This window comes from Schistocerca americana, unplaced genomic scaffold (assembly GCF_021461395.2).
Source record: "Schistocerca americana isolate TAMUIC-IGC-003095 unplaced genomic scaffold, iqSchAmer2.1 HiC_scaffold_376, whole genome shotgun sequence".
NCBI lineage: Eukaryota > Metazoa > Arthropoda > Insecta > Orthoptera > Acrididae > Schistocerca > Schistocerca americana.
The window spans coordinates 27,501-35,000 of record NW_025726100.1 but is presented as its reverse complement, the minus strand read 5'-3'; the positions used below and the strand labels follow the sequence as shown (position 1 = coordinate 35,000).

At 54.0% G+C, this 7,500-nt stretch overlaps 2 non-coding genes and 1 pseudogene across 2 annotated transcripts; all 3 read left to right on the top strand.

Moving 5' to 3' along the window:
• The first annotated feature begins 4,685 nt into the window (after window positions 1-4,685).
• On the top strand, window positions 4,686-6,595 carry LOC124581843. The gene has a single exon (XR_006973514.1). It is a non-coding gene; the product is annotated as a small subunit ribosomal RNA (ribosomal RNA).
• A 351-nt stretch (window positions 6,596-6,946) lies between these two features.
• LOC124581847 lies at window positions 6,947-7,101 on the top strand. Its single transcript, XR_006973517.1, has one exon. It is a non-coding gene; the product is annotated as a 5.8S ribosomal RNA (ribosomal RNA).
• A 188-nt stretch (window positions 7,102-7,289) lies between these two features.
• LOC124581864 overlaps window positions 7,290-7,500 on the top strand; it is a 7,954-nt pseudogene continuing 7,743 nt past the window's right edge.

Below are 7,500 nucleotides of genomic sequence, written 5' to 3'. Positions count from 1 at the left end.
CACCTCCATCTACAGGGATCCGACGGAACTACGCCAACCATGCCGGCAAAACAGTATCGCCATCTATGAAAATACGGCGAAACCACATGCAATACCTCCATCTATGCGAATCTGACAACACTACGTCCGCCATGTCGAGCGCACCGCAAAACATACCGCCATCTGTAGGTCTCCCGCAACATGACCTCCTGCAACGACGATACCGTCATCTATGAGACGCCAAGCCGACTAAGACAGCGATGGGCCCACAGTGCCCTTCTTTCGACCCCACCCCAACGCCAGCGCCTCTGCCGCACGAAGTCGTGGACCGGCAATCACTCCACCTGCACCCGTTCGTGCCCCACCCCAACCGCCCAACTCGCAACTCCAGCGGATGAACGGCGGACTTTGCTCGCACTCGCAATGTGCAATCCACCCCTATAACGTGCGTTTCATGAAGAGTTATGTCCAATATGCGACATTCCCGCTGTCCATATACATGAGCTGCGAGCTGTACCACGTACGAGCTACAGACGCGATCGCGTTGCTCGCTGTACGAATGCAGATGCTCAGCGGCAGCTAGGAGGCGCTCCATCCATGTCGGTACCGGTGAGCGTTGCACTCGCAGTCGCAAAAACGTACGGCAAGTATATTACTCGGAAGAGTCAATGACAGTCCAAGCCCCCCTGCGTGGGAAGAGTCTTCCTAGGCCATGACCCACCGGAAGGGCGCAGCGTCCCCCACCCCAGACATGTGACGTCAGACTATCGGTATTGACGACTAGACTGATTCCTTATAATCATTTGCCATACACCGGTGGAAGCTGCCGAGACGAGTAACTACATAGCGGGCTCGCCGTGTCACTAATGTACAGAGATACAATAGTTTCGACTGGAACCGGATTAAACGTATACACGGCGCTGATTAGTAATAGATAGAGCCATCAGAATACAGATAATGTATAGACCTGTCCGTATACATGCTGAAAGACTCTGCTCACAATCACACGTCAGCCAGACACTCTTATCACGCACTACTCTCTGCCTGTAACAGGCACACAGACAATATGTAAGCACCAGCATGGAACAACACCCAGTGCATCCTCTCTGCCACATTAGACAATCCACACTATCATAACCAGACCGGGAGGTCCACTCGGAAAACAGAATATCCCACCCTTCCGACAACCACCATTGCTCAGCTAAGCCACCAACACCCACACATGTCCCAGACAGGGGTGCACCCAACATCACAATACTGCCTCCTGTCACACCACACAAACAATGGCAGGAATGAAAGACACAGGTCTGCCACAAGCATGGAATCAGAGCGCCGCCTGTTATGAGCCAAAGGTGCACCCTGACGTGGCAAATCAGATGATGCCGCAGTCATTTACTTACGATAATCACAATCAACAAACCGGGCCCCCCCCCCCCCCAAGTGCCTTAACCTAACCCGTATTGTACCTTAACCTAACCCGTATTGTACCTTAACCTAACCCGTATTGTACCTTAACCTAACCCGTATTGTACCTTAACCTAACCCGTATTGTACCTTAACCTAACCCGTATTGTACCTTAACCTAACCCATATTGTACCTTAACCTAACCCATATTGTACCTTAACCTAACCCATATTGTACCTTAACCTAACCCATATTGTACCTTAACCTAACCCATATTGTACCTTAACCTAACCCATATTGTACCTTAACCTAACCCATATTGTACCTTAACCTAACCCATATTGTACCTTAACCTAACCCATATTGTACCTTAACCTAACCCATATTGTACCTTAACCTAACCCATGTTGCGCCTTAACCTAACCCATGTTGCGCCTTAACCTAACCCATGTTGCGCCTTAACCTAACCCATGTTGCGCCTTAACCTAACCCATGTTGCGCCTTAACCTAACCCATGTTGCGCCTTAACCTAACCCATGTTGCGCCTTAACCTAACCCATGTTGCGCCTTAACCTAACCCATGTTGCGCCTTAACCTAACCCATGTTGCGCCTTAACCTAACCCATGTTGCGCCTTAACCTAACCTATGTTGCGCCTTAACCTAACCTATGTTGCGCCTTAACCTAACCTATGTTGCGCCTTAACCTAACCTATGTTGCGCCTTAACCTAACCTATGTTGCGCCTTAACCTAACCTATGTTGCGCCTTAACCTAACCTATGTTGCGCCTTAACCTAACCTATGTTGCGCCGTAACCTAACCTATGTTGCGCCGTAACCTAACCTATGTTGCGCCATAACCTAACCTATGTTGCGCCTTAACCTAACCTATGTTGCGCCTTAACCTAACCTATGTTGCGCCTTAACCTAACCTATGTTGCGCCGTAACCTAACCTATGTTGCGCCTTAACCTAACCTATGTTGCGCCTTAACCTAACCTATGTTGCGCCTTAACCTAACCTATGTTGCGCCTTAACCTAACCTATGTTGCGCCTTAACCTAACCTATGTTGCGCCTTAACCTAACCTATGTTGCGCCTTAACCTAACCTATGTTGCGCCTTAACCTAACCTATGTTGCGCCTTAACCTAACCTATGTTGCGCCGTAACCTAACCTATGTTGCGCCGTAACCTAACCTATGTTGCGCCTTAACCTAACCTATGTTGCGCCTTAACCTAACCTATGTTGCGCCGTAACCTAACCTATGTTGCGCCTTAACCTAACCTATGTTGCGCCTTAACCTAACCTATGTTGCGCCTTAACCTAACCTATGTTGCGCCTTAACCTAACCTATGTTGCGCCTTAACCTAACCTATGTTGCGCCTTAACCCAACACACGTTGGGCCTTAACCCAACACACGTTGGGCCTTAACCCAACACACGTTGGGCCTTAACCCAACACACGTTGGGCCTTAACCCAACACACGTTGGGCCTTAACCCAACACACGTTGGGCCTTAACCCAACACACGTTGGGCCTTAACCCAACACACGTTGGGCCTTAACCCAACACACGTTGGGCCTTAACCCAACACACGTTGGGCCTTAACCTGCTCTGTAATTGTCATACGACGCGTTAAATTAGTGTAGTGTTGCCTAACTGCAACCCCCGCAATATAGTTTGCTACTCGCACTGCCCGGTCCCCAGAGTATCGCTTCATGTTAAACACCTTGCAGCTATACACTGTAATGCGGATGGCGGCAGGACGTACATGCTCAATGCCCTTCGCAGTTGTTCATTGGCATTCGCATGGCGAAGCACAGCCTACGTTGTGGTACGGCTTGTGGCAACTGTCCGCTGATGTTGTACGTCCAAATCACACACTGTACCGCACATTGGTCCTCATGTACTGAATGATACATCGTGGTACATGTGTGACCGTACCACGACTGCGCCAACAACGGCGAACCATACGGTCCAAATATTGTGCACTCAGCTACGTGTCGTCTCCCTATAAGAGCTGGATTGCAGTATGGTATGCCGTGGATGGCGATCAGCATGAGCCGTCTGTTGATGTAGTGGCGCGTGTTGTCAGACGTAGTCGTCTCTTCTCACACACCGTGATAGCATGGTGCACTGCGTTCCACATCTGCGACATGCGACAGAGGCCGGTTGACAGTCGTTCGCGCAATGGACATCGCATACGTACGGGGGCCACCTTCCACGTGTTCGCGAAGCGTGCACATGTTGTTGCGTGTATGTGGGCAGACATAGTGTGTCGTGACACCTGACACAGGCATGCAACAATCGTTGAATTTGCAAATGGCGATGGACGTCTACGTTTGCTGGTGACGTTACGCAAATGAAGAACTGGTAAACCGTTGTGGTGCGGTTGTTCTCGCTAGAGGTGAATCAGTGATGGCGACGATCGGTTGAGCTACCAACCGGTTGTTTCAGCGATACCCACCATGCCCACGAACGTGAATGGCATGTGGGTGTGAAGCGATACGCGGCGGTGGCTGGGTGGGACCGTCCCCGGCCGGTGAGGGGGGGCCTCCCGGCGTGCTGGCCGCGCGGTGCGTGGGCGCACGCGCTACAGCCGGCTGGTGGGGGCGGCCAGTGGCAGGCGCGCCGGCCGACGGAGGCGGCAGGCGGCGCAGCTGCGCGCCGGCGCACCCTGCACGCGGCGCCGTGCGGCCAAAGTAGGTCCTCGCGGGCCCGGTGCGAAGCGCGGTGGACATCTGCAGTGTGCTGGTCCGATTGAGGACTGTGTGCGCTGAGGATGCGCCGCCGCCCGGCGCTCGGCGCCGCGACGCCGTCTGCTGCTCGGTCGCCTCTGCGGTTCTCGCAGGTGGATTGTATCGCAGCTGTGCGGACGTGTTGGCGCGTGCGCTGTGCTGGGAGAGTTCGCTTCGGCACCCAAGTGGGGCTTTTGTCCTTCTGTGGCGCTGGCGTTGGAGCTGCCGGCCACCGTAGGTGGCGCGTGTTGTCTCCCGCCGGCAATGCCACGACAGCACGCTCCCGGGCCTCTGTCGGCAGCGGCAAGCTCAGTTGGGAGCACGGGTGGTCGCACCTAAAGCGTCTACTCGCCAAACTCCGGGCGATTGCGCCTCTCTCGAACCCGACCAAGTACTTAGGACGGCGCTGCGCGCCGCCGGGACCTGAGAGGGTTTCGAGGTGTATTGTGCAGGGGAGCTCAGCCTCCTCCTGTTTGCAGAATAATTGAGCGGACGCTTGCGTGTTCGCGCGGGCCCCCGGGACACACTCCCGGGCGGCCGGCTGCTCAGCTCTAGTTGACGCAGCTCCCTGGTTGATCCTGCCAGTAGTCATATGCTTGTCTCAAAGATTAAGCCATGCATGTCTCAGTACAAGCCGCATTAAGGTGAAACCGCGAATGGCTCATTAAATCAGTTATGGTTCCTTAGATCGTACCCACGTTACTTGGATAACTGTGGTAATTCTAGAGCTAATACATGCAAACAGAGTCCCGACCAGAGATGGAAGGGACGCTTTTATTAGATCAAAACCAATCGGTCGGCTCGTCCGGTCCGTTTGCCTTGGTGACTCTGAATAACTTTGGGCTGATCGCACGGTCCTCGTACCGGCGACGCATCTTTCAAATGTCTGCCTTATCAACTGTCGATGGTAGGTTCTGCGCCTACCATGGTTGTAACGGGTAACGGGGAATCAGGGTTCGATTCCGGAGAGGGAGCCTGAGAAACGGCTACCACATCCAAGGAAGGCAGCAGGCGCGCAAATTACCCACTCCCGGCACGGGGAGGTAGTGACGAAAAATAACGATACGGGACTCATCCGAGGCCCCGTAATCGGAATGAGTACACTTTAAATCCTTTAACGAGTATCTATTGGAGGGCAAGTCTGGTGCCAGCAGCCGCGGTAATTCCAGCTCCAATAGCGTATATTAAAGTTGTTGCGGTTAAAAAGCTCGTAGTTGGATTTGTGTCCCACGCTGTTGGTTCACCGCCCGTCGGTGTTTAACTGGCATGTATCGTGGGACGTCCTGCCGGTGGGGCGAGCTGAAGGCGTGCGACGCGCCTCGTGCGTGCTCGTGCGTCCCGAGGCGGACCCCGTTGCAATCCTACCAGGGTGCTCTTGAGTGAGTGTCTCGGTGGGCCGGCACGTTTACTTTGAACAAATTAGAGTGCTTAAAGCAGGCAAGCCCGCCTGAATACTGTGTGCATGGAATAATGGAATAGGACCTCGGTTCTATTTTGTTGGTTTTCGGAACCCGAGGTAATGATTAATAGGGACAGGCGGGGGCATTCGTATTGCGACGTTAGAGGTGAAATTCTTGGATCGTCGCAAGACGAACAGAAGCGAAAGCATTTGCCAAGTATGTTTTCATTAATCAAGAACGAAAGTTAGAGGTTCGAAGGCGATCAGATACCGCCCTAGTTCTAACCATAAACGATGCCAGCCAGCGATCCGCCGCAGTTCCTCCGATGACTCGGCGGGCAGCCTCCGGGAAACCAAAGCTTTTGGGTTCCGGGGGAAGTATGGTTGCAAAGCTGAAACTTAAAGGAATTGACGGAAGGGCACCACCAGGAGTGGAGCCTGCGGCTTAATTTGACTCAACACGGGAAACCTCACCAGGCCCGGACACCGGAAGGATTGACAGATTGATAGCTCTTTCTTGATTCGGTGGGTGGTGGTGCATGGCCGTTCTTAGTTGGTGGAGCGATTTGTCTGGTTAATTCCGATAACGAACGAGACTCTAGCCTGCTAACTAGTCGCGTGACATCCTTCGTGCTGTCAGCGATTACTTTTCTTCTTAGAGGGACAGGCGGCTTCTAGCCGCACGAGATTGAGCAATAACAGGTCTGTGATGCCCTTAGATGTTCTGGGCCGCACGCGCGCTACACTGAAGGAATCAGCGTGTCTTCCTAGGCCGAAAGGTCGGGGTAACCCGCTGAACCTCCTTCGTGCTAGGGATTGGGGCTTGCAATTGTTCCCCATGAACGAGGAATTCCCAGTAAGCGCGAGTCATAAGCTCGCGTTGATTACGTCCCTGCCCTTTGTACACACCGCCCGTCGCTACTACCGATTGAATGATTTAGTGAGGTCTTCGGACTGGTACGCGGCATTGACTCTGTCGTTGCCGATGCTACCGGAAAGATGACCAAACTTGATCATTTAGAGGAAGTAAAAGTCGTAACAAGGTTTCCGTAGGTGAACCTGCGGAAGGATCATTACCGACTAGACTGCATGTCTTTCGATGTGCGTGTCGTGTCGCGCAACACGCTACCTGTACGGCTCGCAGTAGCCGTGCGCCGCGTGCGGAACCACGCGTGCTTCTCAAAACTAACGCCAATGTTGTGTGGTACGAGCGCTGAAGCGCTGGAGCGGCTGGCCTGCGGCACCTGGCGCCTGGCGCCGGTTTTGAATGACTTTCGCCCGACTGCCTGTCCGCTCCGGTGTGGAGCCGTACGACGCCCATCGGCCGTGAGGCCGTTGGACACAGAACGCTTGAACAGGGGCCGCCACACGCCTACGTCCCGCCTATGCAACTGTCTTGAAAGAGACAGTGTAAACTAAGAAAAGATCACCCAGGACGGTGGATCACTCGGCTCGTGGGTCGATGAAGAACGCAGCAAATTGCGCGTCGACATGTGAACTGCAGGACACATGAACATCGACGTTTCGAACGCACATTGCGGTCCATGGATTCCGTTCCCGGGCCACGTCTGGCTGAGGGTCGGCTACGTATACTGAAGCGCGCGGCGTTTGCCCCGCTTCGCAGACCTGGGAGCGTCGCGGCCGCCTGTGGGGCCGGCCGCGCCTCCTTAAACGTGCGATGCGCGCCCGTCGCCTGGCGGTTCGCATACCGGTACTTACTCGGTAGCGTGCACAGCCGGCTGGCGGTGTGGCGTGCGACACCTCGTACAACGACCTCAGAGCAGGCGAGACTACCCGCTGAATTTAAGCATATTACTAAGCGGAGGAAAAGAAACTAACAAGGATTCCCCCAGTAGCGGCGAGCGAACAGGGAAGAGTCCAGCACCGAACCCCGCAGGCTGCCGCCTGTCGTGGCATGTGGTGTTTGGGAGGGTCCACTACCCCGACGCCTCGCGCCGAGCCCAAGTCCAACTTGAATGAG